We start from the raw sequence: 19,910 nt of genomic DNA on the forward strand, positions 1-19,910 counted from the left end.
CGCACGTTCTAACCTAACCTAACCTATTCTAATAATTTGGTTGCTAATAATTATGGTAATTTATTAGAATAGGTTAGGTTAGGTTAGGTTAGAACGTGCGTCCCACTGTTTCCTTGCTGGAATCAGAGACGAGCCGCCATCTTGGCACCTAGGGTGACATTAACCTATTTGACACATAACTTACTTTAATATGTTGCACATAACTCAAAACCTTGTTTAAATCCATTCGAGATTCTAAATATATCAAAGCTAAAAGCTTATTAAATTAACAAATAGTTTGAAGTTTTTACGCTCTTGTCGTAGGATTGAAGGATAAAAATCCTACAGCCAGACATACAGAAAGGATCGATAGAATAAGGCAAAGCAACACATAGGCGACCTGCGAAAGAAGGGCGTTCTGTCCCTACTTAGGTGAAGAAAATTCAGCAAACTCCACCTGAATAAAACATAAACCTGCCTAAACAGGAACAATTCTTCGGAACGAAGCGATTTTCTGTTAAAAAATACATAAAATGTTCCGATTTATACATGTATTACTGTATAATATATATGTATAAGTCAAGTGAAGAGATCCGAAATGCATGTTAGCATAGGTGTACATGTAAACAAATATGAATTAGGCTACTGCATGTACGATACGTTTCATTGTGTAAAAATTATTGTTACAATTATAAAGAAATCGAATAAAACTATCTATTATTTTTCTAGTTTATATAGCCTATATATATATATATTAAAATATATTTTAGCTTATTTTATACGGGAGCATTTATCTTTAAGCATTATAATAGTAGAATAAAAGTAGATTTATATTTTATCCGCAGGCAATAATATAAATCTAGAAAAATAACTTATACAATAGTGTTATCCAATAAAAAATTTCAAATAAACAACAGAATAAGGCACGCCTGGAGCGCATTTAATGTCAATTCTTTCAGCATACATTATTGAATTTGACAGTGCATAAAAGTCAGTATTTATTTATTTAAAATACGGACATAAAAAAGAACAGATTTTAAATCATTTTTTAACATATAAAATTCATTACATCAAGTCAACTATTTAATTAAATAAGTAATTTTTACACAGTTCTGTACAGTAAATAACGTTAAAAAAACAACATTTTAAACTTAAAAATTTTATATATTAATATATAAAATGTATTTTTTTATATTTTTTATATCTTATAAATAATAAAAATTTAAAGATAAAACCCGTGTTTACTTCAGAAAAATATTATTAAAGCAACAATTCCATTAAGTAATTTATGAAAATGCGTTTAAGCTAATGTAAAAAATATATATAAAACGTAAAACACGTTAATCCAATTTGCAAATATCATAATTAATTTACAGATAAAATAATTTTTCTTCTTTCTTCATCAAAAATTCCATTCGATTCACACTTCATTCAACTGAAATGTATTTAAAGTAATGCATTTAATTAACAGACTTACAAAGTATTCATTCTAACAAGCTGTTGTCTTAATATATATCTACTTTAAGTTTATATATTCATTTCATTTTCTAATTAAATTATAATTTGTTTACTAAAATCTTCGTAGATTTATTTTTAAAGACGTTCATACATAAATAAATAAGTCTATGGAGTCGGTAAGTTTGTTAGGTGATAAAATTGCATATCTGGAAATGTATTGTTAATTTATGAGATCGTTGAATGTTTAATCCTGATTTGTTATATAAGCGTAGATAGAATTGTAAATATTTAAGCAGCTTCCAGTTATAGCGAGTAAAATAAATGAATACTGAAAGTAGTCTTTATAGAAATGTTATTAATCAACAGTTGATTCTTGAGTGCGTTTTTCGAGTGATTCTGATGGATTCCAAGAATTGATTATCGACTTTAACAGTTCTTACTGATCGTTTCTACTTGCCGCTACTGTTTTAGTGTTGATCATTATGTTCTTTCTCTTCTCTACTGACTTGAGAGTGACGAGAATTGATGATGCTTTACACCTCCTCCATACATTGAACTTTTCATAAACTCTCCTGATAATGCTATTTACTGAACGAGAATTAAGAATTGATAAGCAGCTTTAAGGGTTCTTACTTGCAAGCACTGTTTTAGTGCCGACCCTTCTCTCCCTTTCATCTCCATTGTCTTCACAGACCTACTATACTTTACACCCCTTCGATACATTGAACTCTTCACAAACTCTTATTGTAATGAGAATTAAGAATTACTTTGCAATTTTAAGGGTTCTTACTGACGGTTGTTACTTGCAAGTACTGTTTTAGTGCTTATCCTTACCTCCCCTTTCATCTCCATTGTCTTAAAGAACTGGTAATACATTAAACTTTTTATAAGCTCTTTTCATAATGCCATTCACTGAATACTTAGCAATTTTAAGGATTCTTTCTGATCGTTGATACTTGCAAATATTGTTTTAGTGCTGATCCTTATATTCTTTCTTAAAAGATCTGTTGAACTGGTGATGCCTCTCTCCTCCTTATAAACTGATCTTTTCTTTTCATCCGTTGTTATAATGCTATTTACTGATAGTATATTACTAAATTCGATGTTTATCTTAGTTAAGAACGCTTACAACTCTATCAGTTCTTCATTGATCTTTTACTGATCTACTTTCTTAATTGATGTGATACAACATTTTGCTCTTACATTATTAACAACTCTTTCTATTAATAGATCAATAGCTTGATAATGAAATAACATTTTCCATTGTTGTAAACTCTAATGGTATTAATAAATCTTGTCTATCAATAGAAAATGTAATCTTTACTCAGAGTCTTTAGCCTGATGATAATTGATGCATTAATTCTTCTCATGCCCACCAATACTTTAACATATTTGCAATTCGTATTGAAAGTCAGCAGAAGAATTAATTGCATTTAGTAATGCATTAATTCTTTCTATCAACCTTCACATTACGAATAATTCAGTACAAAAGTCAGATAATGTATCAGCTCTTGCCACATTACCAATTCTTTCCGTTTCCATCGATCCATCAATCAAAACACCAGATAACAATTTCGTCCCTTAATGTTTAAGCTTTAAAAAAATGTAATAAAATTCTAAATAATGAGTAATTGTTCATGTACAGTCTACATTATTATAACTACTGATCTATCAATAGAGCAGCTAGAGAATGGTACACTGTAACTTAGGAGACACTAGAGTTTCCCATTGATTGATAACATGAGTTGACATCTTTATAATTGCTCCGAGTAGTCAGGAATTAGAGTCATTACAGAAAATTTAACATTGGAAAGGCAGAAAATTGCAAATTAGAAGACGCATGCAAGAATGACGTGCCTATTTTTTAACACGGGAATAAATCTAGCATGTCTAAAAAAAAAACATATTTTACACACAGAAATGGGAAAAAGAAACATCTGCGGGGTGAATAATACATCATTGGGAGGCAAGCAGTTTCTAAAATTTATCAAGTCGTGCCCCTGCAACGAGAAACACGGAGCTCCCAACTGTTTCTCATTTAATCTTAACATCCTCCCCGATCTCCACATCCTCATATATATAAAGTATAATAAAGAAAAATGCCAAATACAAAGTCCTCTTCGTTAATCAATAATTCAGCACAATATAATTAAATAAAGGAACAAATTATCGCCACTTTCTAAAAAGGTAAAAACAGGAGTTTTCTACAATACCTATAATAACTTATCACAGAAAAGTTTTATCTATAAAAATTACCATTGAAAATATATTTTTTATAGGCATAAATCGATCCTCCTCATCTATTCTGGTAAACTGATCTCGTCTCTCACTCACACACACACACACACACTACCCAACTGTCATAAAGGGAAAACTCTACTCAATTACCCACAGTCTAGATTTCACCTGTCACGTGACATGATTAATGGTCACCTATGGCGTGTGCCAATTTCCATCCTGGCTTGGAGACAAAGGGGAATGGTAGAGCCCCTTGGGGACGAACAGCTGCCCGGTTATTGGTTTCTAATCACTTGTAACTTTGTACAGGATGTTCTAACTCCGACATATCGTATTATTTAAAATTGATAACCTCCATCCTTGGGATGCCTTTTTTTTTAATATCCTATCTACTTTGGAAGATAAAACTTTATATTTTAATTTTCCTTTAACTTTTCTCTCGTTTTACCTTTTTAAAAATTATTATATACAAGAGGTATCAAACTTTATATTATACGTGTGACATAATCTGTTTAATCTGTCAATGTTAACAATACGTCAAAGCTGCTGCTGAATTAATATAATATTTTAATGCAACGTTTACATTCGTGATAGATATTGATATTAAGCTAAATGAGATTTACTGAATTTGTTACGTGAATTTCTAAATTTCATTAATTTTAACCGAATTTCTTGGAGTTTTTGCAGCTAATTTTTACAATTTAAATACGGAATTTATCGTTATAAATATTTTATTATCAATTTTTATACTAATTAAAGAATTTTTTAAATGAAATTCTGTAAAAATTACTTTAATTTTTTAATATTTTTTTAATATAAAAAATATAAAATGTTCTGTCTTTAATATTCACCAAGCAACAGGGACACTTCTTACGTTTTGAAGAAAATCGAGATTATTATTATTATTACTATTTACAAATTTATCTCTTAATAAATAAATAAATTTATTAATTTTTATTGCAATTTTTTTCTTAAATTTAATATTAGAATTTATAAATAATTTCGAAAGTGTTGAGCTCGAATCTAAGCGATTAAGTGCTGAGAAAACAACTGTTTAAAGCAAAGATCTGTAGGAAACTAATTACCAAAATTTTATTACTCGAAATATAAGGCGAATTTATTTATATTCTTCAAAATATAAGCTATTTTATCCATATTCTGATAGGAGAATGTTGATAATTCTGCACCACAAAACAGATCAGTATGGTTACTTTATTATACAATTCACTCATCCATAAAATAGCACCTCTTTATCAGGTAAAGATACGATCATAATTCTTATATCTGTCATTCTTTCACCATATCATCCTGCCAACTTTATCTTCTATGCTTGGTTATATATCTCGAATACCTTCATACGTCTAGAGTATTGTATTTTCTGCAGAGATGCACAAAGACTTCTAAGTTAATCTATATCATTTTTTTATTTTTTTTTCTTCCATTGCCTATAACTTTTATCAGAAATATTCTAGAAACGTCATTTATTAAAAGTTTTTTGAATAAAATCAAATTTATCTTGAAAAATTCGCGTGTTCTAGAAGATAAAAGCAACATCTCTCTCTTTTAAAAAATAAATAAATTTTTACTCGCTAATTCTATAATTAAATTTTTTAAATAATTATAAAATTTAATACATTTTAAGTCTATTTTATTCATAAAATAATTTTATATAAATTTTAATTGGATAAAAATATTTTAAAAAGTAAAATTATTAAAGATGCTAACGAGTAAGAGAAACTCCTCCGCATCCTCCGGATTGATTTAACTGATTAAAAAATAAAATAATTATTATAAAGTTAAATTATTATTGTAATAAAACGAATTATTTCATTTAAATTTAAATTAATTCCGTGATTAAACTTTTAATGTGATCTATTGGTAATCCAAGGACAAAGAGGATCAGGAAGAGGATCAACAGCAATAATCTGATCCTTACTAACTTAATTGTAGCAGTTAGGACTTTGAAAACTTCCCTCGTCTATGAATAATAAATTTAAGAAGTTGCACTTAACTATATTCCCTAGGTAACATTGACTCAATAATTTATTCCCTTGCCAGCATTGGGGTATCAATCATTTATTAATTCTATCCATCTTATTACTTTGTCTTCCGATAAATATTATTATCTAATGAATATTATTATTAATATGTAAAAAATTTAGATATTTTTTTCTACATAAACAGAATAAAATATCCGTAAAGTTTCTGTTTTTATAGAACTAAAACTTGAAATTCTTCAGAGGAAAATTGCTCATCACTGAATAAACTTAGTCTCTTTTGTAGGCAAAACGTTAATAAAATACTTATTTTTACTTTATATTAATTAATTTCTATGATAATTAAGACTTGTATTTAATATTTTTCATTAAATATTATCATTTAATTGCTAAATTTTTCTTGAATTTTAGTTTCCCCCCCTCTAATTTAGTTTACTAAAAAATAACTTGTAAGGTTAGTGAATAAAGTTTCATAATTAGTAGTATCAATCCCACTATACTGACCAAGAGAAATAATTATAAATAAACGAAAAAGTCCCTCATACAGTGGTTCGCAATTTACAGAATCTCGTGTCATACAGTTTAATTTTTTCCAACTAGTAGACCGTGAACTATTAATTGAAAACATGTAGTTGATGTTTAGTATTAAAATGTATTATTCTAACTTACCAAGATGTAGATAGTGATCTACTGGTTGAGAGGCTTTACCAGATTATTACAATCTGGTAAATCTATATTAAAATATGTGAATTAAATTTAATTTTTTAACGTTTAATCGTCCAGAATCATTAAAAATAGAGAGAGAGAGAAGCGAAAGAAGAGAAGGGAGAGAAAGAGAGAAATGCGAGAGGAAAATGCAGGGGGAGAGAGAGAAGAGAGATGGGGAAGGAGAGAAAAGAGAGAGAAGCGAGAGAGAGAGAGAAAAGAGAGAGAAAGAAGGAGACGAGAAAGAAGCAAGAAGAGAGGAGAAAAGTGAAGAGGGAGAAGAGGGAAAAGAGGGAGAAAGAAGGAGACAATAGAGAAGCAAGAAGCGAGGAGAAAAGTGAAGAAGGAGAGAGTGAAGAGGGAGAGAGAGAAGAGAGAGGAGAAAAGTTGAGAGAAGTGAGCTAAAGTGAGAGAAAGGAGAAAAGGGACGAGAGAGAGAGAAATGAGAGAGGAAAATGCAGGCGAGAGAGATGTGAAAAAGAGAGAGGGAAGGGGAGAAAAGAGAGAGAGAGAGCGAAAAGAGAGAGAAAGAAGGAGACAAGAGAGAAGCAAGAAGAGAGGAGAAAAGTGAAGAGAGAGAGAGAGAGAAGAGAGTTGAGAAAAGTTAAGAGAGAGAAGTGAAAGAAAGAAGGAGACAAGAGAGAAGCGAGAGAGAAGAGAGAGAAATTAAGAAATTTTACGTTTTCATTTCGCTTTCACTATCAAAAAAGCTTCAGCAAATTTAAATATTTCTTAAAATATAAATTTTCTTAAAAATAATTGAAAAAATATTTTAATTAAAAATTAAAGAAAATTTTAACTTAATCGATTTGTTTGTTATGAATTTTAATAATTTGTTTAACAAATTTTAAATTAAAAACATAAAAAAAGCCTCGAAACATCACAAATGAATAAACACAAACAACAGAATTTGTGTAAAATATATTTAATAAATAAACAGATAAATACATTTTAATGAATAAAATAACAAATATAATTTCTATTATATTTGTTATTTTATTTAAATTTATATTTGTTGTTATAAAATAACAAATATATTTTCTATTAATACAAATTTTGAATTTTTATCGACAAAAATAAAGATAATATCAACGTTAATTGCCTGAAGGTTGATAAAGTTGACTATAGAATCTCCATTTTGATCAATGATTTTATCGTTAGGATTATGTCCATTGTTTATTTTATTTTAGGAGTTTATCTGCTATATTTTAATTTTTTTCTGTAAAAAAACTTCAATTTTTATAGAGAATTTCTTTAATCACTGTTGAATGATGCGGCATTACCTTCCTATTTTTTATTATTATTATTATTTTTATCGATTGGAGTCTACAGATACTTTCTTCATTATTTTTCTTTTCCCCCTTTTTCAGTTAAAATTTCTAAAAAATTTAATTCTAGAACAACTTATTTTAAATTTTCGATAGAAAAATAAGAGATTTTACTACCTTTATCTCAATATTTATAGAGATAAAACGGCTATTTCAATGCTAAACTTTATAAAGAAACTATTGAATATTCTATAGTATTTAATGGTTTACTTTATAATCTTTTAAATTATTTAAATTTAAAAATTTTTCTCTCTTTCTCCTTAAAATTTATACATCTGCAATGTTTTTAAGTGATTAAATATTAAATATAAAGACATAAAAGTGAGAAAAGCAACTCCCGAATTTAAGTTTTAAATACTTAATATTGTGTTACTCGAAACTGTAGACGAGTCATCACTTCTAAAAACGGACTCTTCGGAAATAAACTGGATGATAGTTGGAAATAAATATTATTAAAGAGTAAAAACTTTAATAATGTATTTAAAATATTACTATTTTGCAGGGAAAATTCGGCAAAGATCGTTCAAAGAGTTTAGGAGTTAAGGAGGCGAAATCAGGGGGAAAATGGGATGTTCAGGTTAACAGTAGCCTATATTTTCCGAAGGATCGTAGAGAGTAACCATGAAGAATTTGGTACTTATCTCTCAAAGGGTTTTGGAGTTATAAGGGTGAAATCAGGGAAGATATGGGGTGTCGAGGTTTTGTAGTAACCTATATTTTCCACAAGAACAGAGAGAGTAACTACGAAAAATTTGGTGCAGATCGGTCAAAAAGTTTAGAAGTGTATAGAAGACTGACAAACAGCCATTCTATTATATATTAATATAACTTATATCACAGTAATTGAATAATATAAATATGCTTTATATGCTCACTTAGAAAATTAAAAAATGATTATAACTAAAACAACGTAAACTAGCAATCTTTTCTCACTAAATACTACATAAAAACCATTTTGAAGAATGATAAAGAATACACCAAATTTAAAAATAATCGGATGAATGAGGCAATAAAGGTACCATTCCGCCACTATGAAGGGTATAGATTCGAGCCAGGATTGACTCAGCAGTTTTCATGCATATGTTGGGCACCTTTCTTCATCATTCGACTGATCCCATTAAGAACTCGATCAAATCCACAGTAATTACGAGAAAGACCTAATGTCTACAAGGTGTAAGAGTCAAAAATGAAAATAAAAAATCCCAACTTTAAAAGCAAAATATCTTATTTTAGTTCGAAAACATGAAAAGAAATGCATCAGAAATTTGAAACAATATATATTTTTTTAAATTCTTTTTGCTCTACGGACACTAACAGGTCCTTTTTCATACCCATTATAGGTTCAGCCAGGCCCTTAATAACAGCGATCGGACAGCCTGTCGATCCGATCGCTCCGATCGGATCGAAAGGCTCCCTGTATAATAAAGCCTGTATACAGGGAGGGGCCTTGTATACAGGCTACGGAACGAACCATTCATGCTAATTTCATAGGATTAGTCGCCCGGATTTGATCCTGGTTCCCTCAAAGCGATAGATTGCTGCTTTAACCACCACGACCATCCGTCTGTCTATTTTATATATAAATCGATATTGATTTCGGATTTATATACAAAATTCTATAAGCACAGATATTATATAAATACTTCAGATCTCTGTTATATTTAAGTTGTATTGACCTAGGAATACTCTTCTTGCTACGCTAAAATATTAAAATTAGCGTTATTTAATTTGTTAATGTTAATTTTAATTGTCCTGTATGAAAGCTGAATAATTCACTAATGTTTAAATATATTTACATCTATCGCTTAGATTAAAAAATATACATCTTAGCATTAAATACGAGTCTACTTCGTATGTAGCTATTTCTCGTCGCGATATACGAAATAGACAAGAAGAAATCTGATTGGTTAAAAAATAATTTTAAATTTTGAAAAAACGAGTTTTATGTTTTTTAAAGTTTATATAAGAATTATTATGCATATTTTTATCTATCGCTTAGATAAACTATGCAATAATTTAGCATTAAACACGAATCATAAGTAGATAAGTAGGCTGTATATGTTCTTATGGATCCATAATTACATTATTGTTTTTCAAGAGAAAAAATAAATAAAAGTTAATAAATATTTATATGATTTTGATCAAGTTTCTGTAATAAAATATTCAAGAAATTCCATTAATTTTAGTGTCATAATCTTAATTTTTCCTTATAAAATGTAGCATAGAGTCATATTTCTTAGCTCATAGATTCACTTTAATTGTTCTTTATAAGTAATATAAGAATTTATTTCACTTGAAATAACATAAGTGTAATAATCAAATACATCTATAATAATTATATATCATTTTAATTAAATTTATTAACGATTAATTAACGTTTTAATCACCTTAAAATAATATTAAATCAATACTCGCCGCTTCTGTTTATCTCCACTTAATAAATTTTAAAATATTTCAGCTATAAATTTTACTTAAAAAATGACAAAAATTTATATAAATTAAGTAAAATTTAATTATTTACATCGAAAAACACGATATTTTTTAAAGTTTTCATTAATTTTTTACATCCAAATTACACGTAAGATGAATTTATTTGTGAAGAAAAATATATAATTTTTAATTAAATATAAGATTTATACGATAATAAAAAATATATACATTTATTAATATTTAATAAATTAAAATATTATACTCTTTTGATTATGATAAAATACATAAATCATATTATTTTCTAGGCATAGACTATTAAAGTATCCTATAACAAGCATTATCAGAAAGGCAGTTATAGGTCTGTCTAGCTGCAATTATCATACATTTACAAGCTTTTATTGAAATAAATAAATAATAAATATATTTTTTAGTTATTTGTAATACGAAACTAGATTTTATTCTGCAAATAAAAGTGGTTAAATAAAGAATTAATTATCTACAAAAGTGTCATTTTCGACATTTTATCGTCTTTAATAAAGAAAATTCACGACTTCTTCCTGTGCAAGAAACTTTTCTAAATATATTTTTAAATTCTAGAATATTAAAGTATAAGATTAAGAAGATAAATTTAACAGAATTTTTTTCTTTATTTTTATTATTTTTTATTTTCTGTGGAATTATTTTGATTTATGAAGAGTATTTTCGGGTTGTTTAAGTCCATGAAAATGCTATTATCCAATGTTAAAGGTTGTTTTTGAAGAATTTACGCATCTCTAACTTTTATGATTATTTTACTTATCTGGCAAGATGTGACATTACAGATCGTAATTATTTTATTTATTTAACATATCCTAGAATTAATTTTTCTAGATTTTATATTACTACTTTTACAAACATAAATAGAATTAAAATAATGATCTTGTCGTTATTTTTATGTTGCAACTACCTCGCTACATAACTTTCTCCATAATTACTTCAGTTAAATCTATCATAAACAAATTTAATTATTATTTTTTTTTTCGGGAACAGAAATGCATACAAAATAACCTCCGAACAACGTCCATCTTTTACTTTCTACCTCCCAATAGATATCACCTCTAAACAGCGGTGTAAATGTAACGTCTCTTTTAATAGGTATAAACAAACCTGTGTACAACGTCCTCTGACGGGTCGTTATTTGGAGGTGACCGTTGTTTCGAGGTTACGTTTGTATGCATTTGTCGCTGTTTAGAGGTGGGTTTGATTGTATAAACTTTTTTCGATAATCTTGAATCCGGAAGTCGGTCAACCATGTTGAGTTTCGATACAGATTTATGCGAAGTATTTCATGTATACATGTATCAAAGCATTGTAATTTGTTATTAAACAATACTTGTAAAGTTTGATAAATATTAAATATTTAATTAAGACGGAAATTTAAGTTTCATAATGGTTAATCGAGGGCCACCCTGTATTAAAATAAACTAGTGTATTTATAGAATATTTTTGAAATCTTCATTGAAAGTAAACATATTAATTTCAAATTTTTATTTATATTTATTTAATTTTATACATTCTTAAAAAAACAATTAATAAAATTAAGTAAATAAATGAAAGGTGTATTTGTTTTATCTAAACAGTGTACGCTTTTACGTCAAACCGACGTCATTACAACACTTTCTTATAATAAAACTGGAAAAATGGCGTCAAATTGACGTAACAGATTACACTTTTCGAACAAAACGAATGTAATTAAAGTGCCTCAAAAATAAATATATTCAAAAATTAGTTGTTTATAGAAAAATAAAAAGCCTTATTTAATCATTTAATTATATAATAAGCCAGGTAAATATTATTATACGATTCGAAGCGATACTGCGATGAATCAAGCTCTATTATCTCTATAACAATAGATTATTTTTATTATTATAACTCTATAGTTAAATAATTTCTAGTAGAATCAATGATTAACTCTTAAAAGACAGAATTTTATAAAGATTTCTAGGGGAAAAAGTATCAGAAACGAGAAGGATAATCAGCATTTTCTGTTACTTGTATCGTGCAGTTTGGCATTGTATAGAAATAGGGGACTTAACATTGATTTTTGTGGGCCCTGTCTGGTGTATAGCAACTAAGTGCTTTCCTCTGAACGTGGATAATCAATAGAATGACTGTCAAACTGAACCAAAGTGGTTGAGTGCAACTACCTCTTAGCATTCTTTCCCTTTTAGAAGCACTGCCACGCACTCCTACATCTTTTCTGGGGATTAATAAAGACACGATAAGAGATTCGGAGAATTTAATTTAAGCACCACCAGCAACAAGATCCAATGGGAGCGGGAAAAGTAGGGGGAAAAATTGCATTTTTCAGGGCCTAAAGGGAAAAATTCAGACTTCTTTGTTGACTTTTTTCGCCTCCAAAAAAGGCAATTTTCTTCTATTTCCTGATAATTTTAAACGATATTTCTCTTGAAATTAATGATAATTAGTCTCGAGAGTTATTTTGTAAATAAATCACTAAAAAATATTATTATTTTTAACTCATTATCACCATTTATATTTATGATAATTAGGGAATTTGTTTAGATTTTATTAATTATTTTCTAAACTTGTTTAAGAACTATTCCCATAATTTAACGAATAATCTTTAAGATAACTTAACTGGGTAATAAATATTAAAATTAAATGGTTCTAATTCATTATTGTAGATAATTACGTTATAAATTATTTGATAATCATTCGGCTGTGTTTGCATACGTTGCGACGTCGCGCGCGCAACATCGCGCCGTACCAAAAAACTATTTATTCCCATAACATTAATTAACAGAATGATTTATTATTACAAAAATTTATCCACTACAAAATTTTCAAGCAACTACAATATTATTTTTTAAATATATAACTATATATACATATAAATAAATTAACAGTTGAATATTTAAGCGTAACGTCACGCGACAGTAACGCGCCCGGCGCGCGGCTCACAGAAACAGTCTTGAATTTTTGAATAATTTAAAGATTAATGTACATAAAAAGGAAATTATTTTAAATAAATTATTGTGATTTAACAGTTTTAATGGGACTTTTGTATATAAAAGCTATATTTTTAATGTTTTTTAAAACCAATTTAATTTTATAGTAAATGTGCTTTTTTTTAAGGGAATAAATTAAATAATGTGTTATATGTTATCATAAAAATTCCAAACGTTAAAATTAAATCACGTTTTTAATTTTCTTTCGAGCACGAGTTGACGTTTCGACATTAAAAGACGATATTTATCATCAAATGACCGAATTCGTGCATTTTACAAGCTAATTATGGAAATTATCTTCAGAAAAGAGTTAAAAAACTTGAATGACAGGTGTAGATCACGTTTCGATTGACTTTTGATAACATTATCCCCCACATAATGACGTCAGAAAAAAGATTTTTTCGAGAGAAAATCGCTTAAAATTTATTTATCACCACCAATTATCATTCTCGTCTTATTTATTATTCTTAAATATAAAAATCAATGATTCGTTAAATCGATTTTATAAATACAACCTTATTAATTTCTTTTTATTACTACTAACCGACCTTTGACCTTTCGTTGTTGTGAAAGTCGAAAAAATTTAGAACTTATCACGCGATTTTCGACGCATCGCTTCGAATCGCGTGCTGATTTATTTTTCTTAAGTTGCGAATTAACGATTGCTTAAACGGATATAATAGCGAATTTACTCATAGATTTGGTTTTATTACTTAACAAGCCTTTTAATTTGTTTTATTGCTATAAAATTCGAAACGATTTAAGTTTAGTCAGAGACGGCATGTCTCGTGTCGCGTCGCTTCGCGTGACAACTAATACCACTCAAAATTACCATATTCGAGGAAAGAAAGAAAGAAAGAAAAAAAACGAAACAAACAATACGTTTTCAAAAAACGTTTTTAGATATAATTAATCGTAATCTTTATAAAAATCTTAATGCATTAGTACATAAGTGCCACTGTTGTGTTAACACGGCGCGACGCGACGCGCTCACTCGCTTGGCATTCTATCTAATTTGCATATAAGACAATAGTGCTGGTATAAATTTTAAAAACTAGTTTGATTCAAAACACGTCATTATATAATTATACGATTTTAATTAATAATTTGCATTTTTTTCATTTTAATTAATAACAATTAATTATTTACTTCATGATAATGAAGCAGAATGCATTACATCTTTCTTCTCCTCCATCAATATTATTATTATTATAAGGTTATTGAAGAATTACAAGGATTCTATATGGTAATTTATAATAATAAACGTTTATATTTATTAATAATTTACATTTATTAGCATGTAAAATTAAATTTAAAAGTGAATAATAAATTTAATTACTCAACAACAATGGCTCCAATGTTATATAGCTTAATTATCATGCATAAAATAAGCTATTATATGAGATTATTGTTAAATTAAATTATCTTTTCCGCACAACTTCACATTTAATTAATTATTTTGCCGTTTATTTAAAGTAAAATTTGTATGTGTTTTTGTATAAAAATCAAGAAAAATGTTGTTTATATTAAAATTCAATTATAGATTTTTAAAAAGTCTTTTATGAATTGAATTCCCTGGTGTTTGATACGTCATTACATCATTGTTTGTTTTTTAATTACTGAAAGATCCCGTGGACAGACAAACAGAAGGACGTGCTAACTAAATATAGCGTAGAATTGTCTCCTCTCGGCTTTAATTTCTAAAGTAGAATTATATAATTTTTACATTTTCTAGTAAGAGCTTAAGTGTAACTAAAGAGGGTATAGATTCTATACGAAGTGAGGAAATGAGGAAAATATAATCCACAACATTCACGATGGTAATGTATAATAATAAAAGTTATACTTATTAACACATAAAATTAAATTACTTTTATCATCTTACTTGAAAACTTGCCTAATACAAAACGCCATCTTTCTTAGTTTTCGAAGATTCGGCGCGAGCAGACAAACCAACAAACGAATCAAGCGAGAAAGCAAAATTAAACTCATACTTCTTTAATATAAGAATTCACCAGTATTAATAATTTATTAACTATTTAAGAAAATAATATAAAATAAATTCCATATATTTACAGAGAAAAATAATAATAAAAAATAAATCAAATATTATCGTCTTATCATTGAATGTCGTATAGAAAATTGGGGTGGAGTTGTGCAGCTGTTCTAGTTTTATTAGAAGGAGCGTCACCTCCATTCCAATATCCACTTATTTGTCTACCAGACTTCTTTATTGGAACTTCACTTCTCCTAGAATAAAAGATAATATTTATAATACGAACACAAAACGTAATTATTAAATTATAATATACTGTATATATTTTAATATCGAACGTAAGAATATTAAATTTTATTTAATTATATCGCTGTATTTAATATTATTATAGATTTTCATATAATTCTCTACTTAATAAACATCTCTAGTTAAAGTTTAATTAAGATGATAAAGAATAATTTAATATAATCGCAATCATTATTAATTCTTAATTAATTAGTTTTATATTATTAATTAATTCACCTTTAGTTACTTGTTTAGAAATTACGATTTGAAACTTTAATTTAAACTATATTAATTTATTTTTAAAATATTTATTCATGAATAAATATATTATGAAGTTAAAATTGATTATTATGTAACGCATTTATTAATTTTTAAAATGTCTGTCTCGACTAAATTCGTTTATTATTATTCGTTTTTTCTTGTTTGAAACGTTGAAGAATAATTCATTTATATATTAATAAAGCATAAAGTTCGTTTTTTTTTTTTAAATTTAAAATTATTTTTAACCAATCACATTCGTTCTTGTCTGTTTCGTACGTCGCGTCGCTTTCTCGCTCGAGCGAGAAAGCGACGCGACGTACGAAACAGACAAGAACGAATGTGATTGGTTAAAAATAATTTTAAATTTAAAAAAAAACGAACTTTATGCTTTATTAATATATAAATGAATTATTACGCTTTTATTAAAAATATTTTTTGTGCGCTTAAAATTTTAAAATATTTCATAATAAATTTATAAATCTAATTAATTTGTGAGCATTTTTAGATGATTAATACCAAAAACAGCTCCCAGTTTTAATAAATAAAACTATAAAAGTGTACAAATTAGGTTCAGAAGAGCAATAGTAAATGGATAAGTATCATTATAAGAGTGAAGGGAGGGGGTCGAAAACCTGTCCTATTAGCCTTCAGTGCTCATAAATATCTAAAGATGACAAAGTTTACAATTATTAATTTATTATCTAATTATCAGGTATTTTCAAGGAGAAAAAGAGCGAGCAAGGGAGGTAAAAAAATATAATCAATCACATTTAATATTTGTAAGATAACCTATATTTATGTACACTTCGATGCGTTGCTTTTGATGCATGATGCAACTTGTGAATGCTAACTAGACTCGATAATATGATAATGGCTGGGATATTTTTATAATAATTATTGATTTTATAAGCAGTCTAGCGTACACTTTATAAAGATACAGTATTATAATAATAGATCTATACCTGTAGAATCTAAAAACAAAAAAATAATTATTAATTTGATTACTTTGATAGATTTATTTTTTAACACTTCTTATTATAATGTGTTTCTTATCCAGTGTATGTAATAATTAAATTGCATTAAGGCTTATTTTTTTATAAAGTAGAGTAATGTTAAACCTCGATATAGCACTAAATCGAATATGGTGCTAAACCGAAGGGTATTGGAGGATGAAACAGTGAAATATACAAGGTTTAGTGTATGAAAATCGCTTAATTGATGGTAGCAAGGCCCTTTGCAGTGTAAAATCGTATATTTAGCGATTCACACAGGCGCATTCTCTACTTAATATTTAAAAGGAAGATACGTTCGTTGGTGGCGTTATATAGGAGTTGTGACGCTAAATCGAAGCTTGGCTGTAGCTTTATTTCTATTGCTAAGTAGTTTGACAATTCGGTATGGCGGCGACGCGTCGCTTCGTCGCATCGCCTCCAGCAACCATTTCAAATTAAATTATGCGTTAAAATAAATTATAATGTAGAAGTTAAGCTTAAAAATAGATTTAATTAATATAAATGCTGAAAATAATAATAATAATTTTAATAACACTAACGATAATTTTCATTTATTTGTTACTTTCTATAACATCAGTAACGATTTTGTAGCCGTTATCATAATTTTAACAACATATTATTCTTTAGTTTTATTATATCCAGCGGTTGGCATGATAGTTTAATCGAGTTTTGTAGATAAATGACGTTATAATGAGTAAGAATAATCGCCGTACAAGAAGGAGAAGAAAATGATCATAATTCATGTATCGTGATAATTATTATAATAAAATTATGAATAGTGAGGTAAATTTCCAGTTGTTGTCAGTTGGATATAAAACAGGTTGGCAGGCTTTTAAAATCTTCTGAATGCAAGCCGCAAACGTATGATGCAAAGCGAGGGCTTTCATGGCTTTCTATACATCAAAAACGTCAATTTGTAATCGATAACGGCCGAAGAACGTTGCAAATATATATAAAAAAGCATGTAAGATGCTTTTTCTAATGGAAGAACTTAAATAAATTACTAATATATGAATTAAAAAGGTAGTAAAAACCCTCACGATCCATCAAGAACCTCCCGACTTAGAAATTGAATCAACATAAGAGATTGAAATACCATTAATATTGAAATCGAATTGAATGGAGCATTTAGAAAAATGGGAATAATAAATGAATAAAGACTTTGACGGATTAAAAAATAAATTGTTTTTAGCTAACCAACCAAGATGATAAGGCATTTAGATCGCATTGCTACCAAGCAATGCCACTTTCAATCATCATCACTTCACAATATGCATGAATATGGGCAAGAAAAATCGGATTAATAGAAGGAAGAATGTATTTCCTCCATAAAAAAAAGCACGTGGAGGGAGATTTTGGGGTTCAGAAATGAAAAGGACAAGAAAATTTATCAATTGTATGGACGTAAATCAAAGTGTAAAGATGTAAATTAACAGGAGTGGCACCTGATAACTTGTATGAAACGGATTTTTTTTTTTATGTGTATAAAGGGAAATAATATTAGGAAATTTCGACAAAAATAAACTGAAAACTGATAATTATGAAGGGGATTTAGTGCCATTTATCTTGCCAGACATCAAGGACAAATGTCGCGACATTGCGACAACCTTCCATCTGTCAATGGAAAGTACTTAAAGTAGTAGACAGGTGAGGTTGTCTTGCCCCTCTCAAATCTAGCCTCGGAGAAATCTGATAATGTGATAAATTTTGTAATTGCAATGATAACATACAGACACACACATAAAATATATGATCCGACAGATAGTGGTGTAAGCTTAATTATCATATTTCTCCCCGAATTCTATCGATTGGACAATAACAAGGATCTAAAAATGATGGAATTTTTCCTCCTTCGGTTCTAAAATTGCACGCTACCGCAGTAATAATGAATATTTGAGGGTAGAATTTATCCTAAATGCTACTACATAAGTAAATAATGATAAAATTAAGTGAAAAAATTAATAATATTTGCGATCTTTTAGGAATATTAATATATAAAATGCCATGTTACTACAGCAATAGCGTGAATGTTTTAATTTAATTACTACTACTGTAATAAATAATGGATATATTAGAGAAAACACTTAAAAATTCGTGATTTTTTAGGTGTTTTAATCTATTTTTGGGCAATTAAAATAAGAAAAAAAGGCATTAAATGTTATCTTAACAAGGATATTGTTTTTTATAGTTAAAGAATTTACTGTTTGCTTATAACAATTACAAGAACAAGCAAGGAAAAAGCAAAATCATATTCTTTTTGATTAGTACTACTGTAATAATAAAAAAGAAGAGAATATCGTCGTATCTCTCTAGCGAATGATACTATAGTAGCAATAAAGATCACGAAAAATGATGTAAACCGAACAATATTCTGCTTTCTGTGTATGCTGCTATAGTAGCTATAAAGATCAAGGCGAGAATTCCTTCTCTTAATGCTACTATATCGTCAGAAAAACATTATATCTACTTTCTTTATTATCAACATAGTAAAATAAATATTGTTACACGAATACTTATTTCATTGCCGAAACAAAAATATGTTGATAAAATATAGATTTATGATGTTTTCTATGTTAAAATATACGTTAAACATGTCACATCTTTAGTATAAACACTCTAAAAACTTTCCCTTCGAGATCGGATTTTTTTTGTATTTCTTAACATTTCGATCAATTTTTAGATATTTTAACATGTTTAATATTCAAATTTATTAAATTTAACTGTTAAATTCAAAGGAGAGTAAGAAAATAACCGAAAATTAGACTTATGTAAAGCAGTTAAACATAGAGAAGAAATCTTTAATCAATAAACTCTAGAATGGGTAAATTTTTTTCTTATTACCTTACCAAGTTTATCTAGTATGAAGTGATCTGTTATAAAGAGTTACGTTGGATGTCAGAACAAACAGAACTTGGTCAATTTATCTAATTTCCGAACGGGGATAGGACACCAGGAAGTGATGGAGTAGTAAGTCAGAAACGGACCAAAGTTACACACAGAGTAATCATGTCATTTCCTCATTCTAGACATAACACAAAACATATCGTAATATAAAAATAAGTTTTCAAGACACCAAAATCATCTAAATCAGCCTCTAACTATCACCAAGTTATCCGGATGCGGAGGATAAACCGAGGATGCTTAGAGGCTGCGCGATTATCATTAAAAGAAAACGAGGATAAATGTTAAAAAGTAGGTCGTAGGAGTGG

This window comes from Centruroides vittatus, unplaced genomic scaffold (assembly GCF_030686945.1).
Source record: "Centruroides vittatus isolate TY-2023 unplaced genomic scaffold, ASM3068694v2 contig_329, whole genome shotgun sequence".
In the NCBI taxonomy this organism is placed as follows: Eukaryota; Metazoa; Arthropoda; class Arachnida; order Scorpiones; family Buthidae; genus Centruroides; species Centruroides vittatus.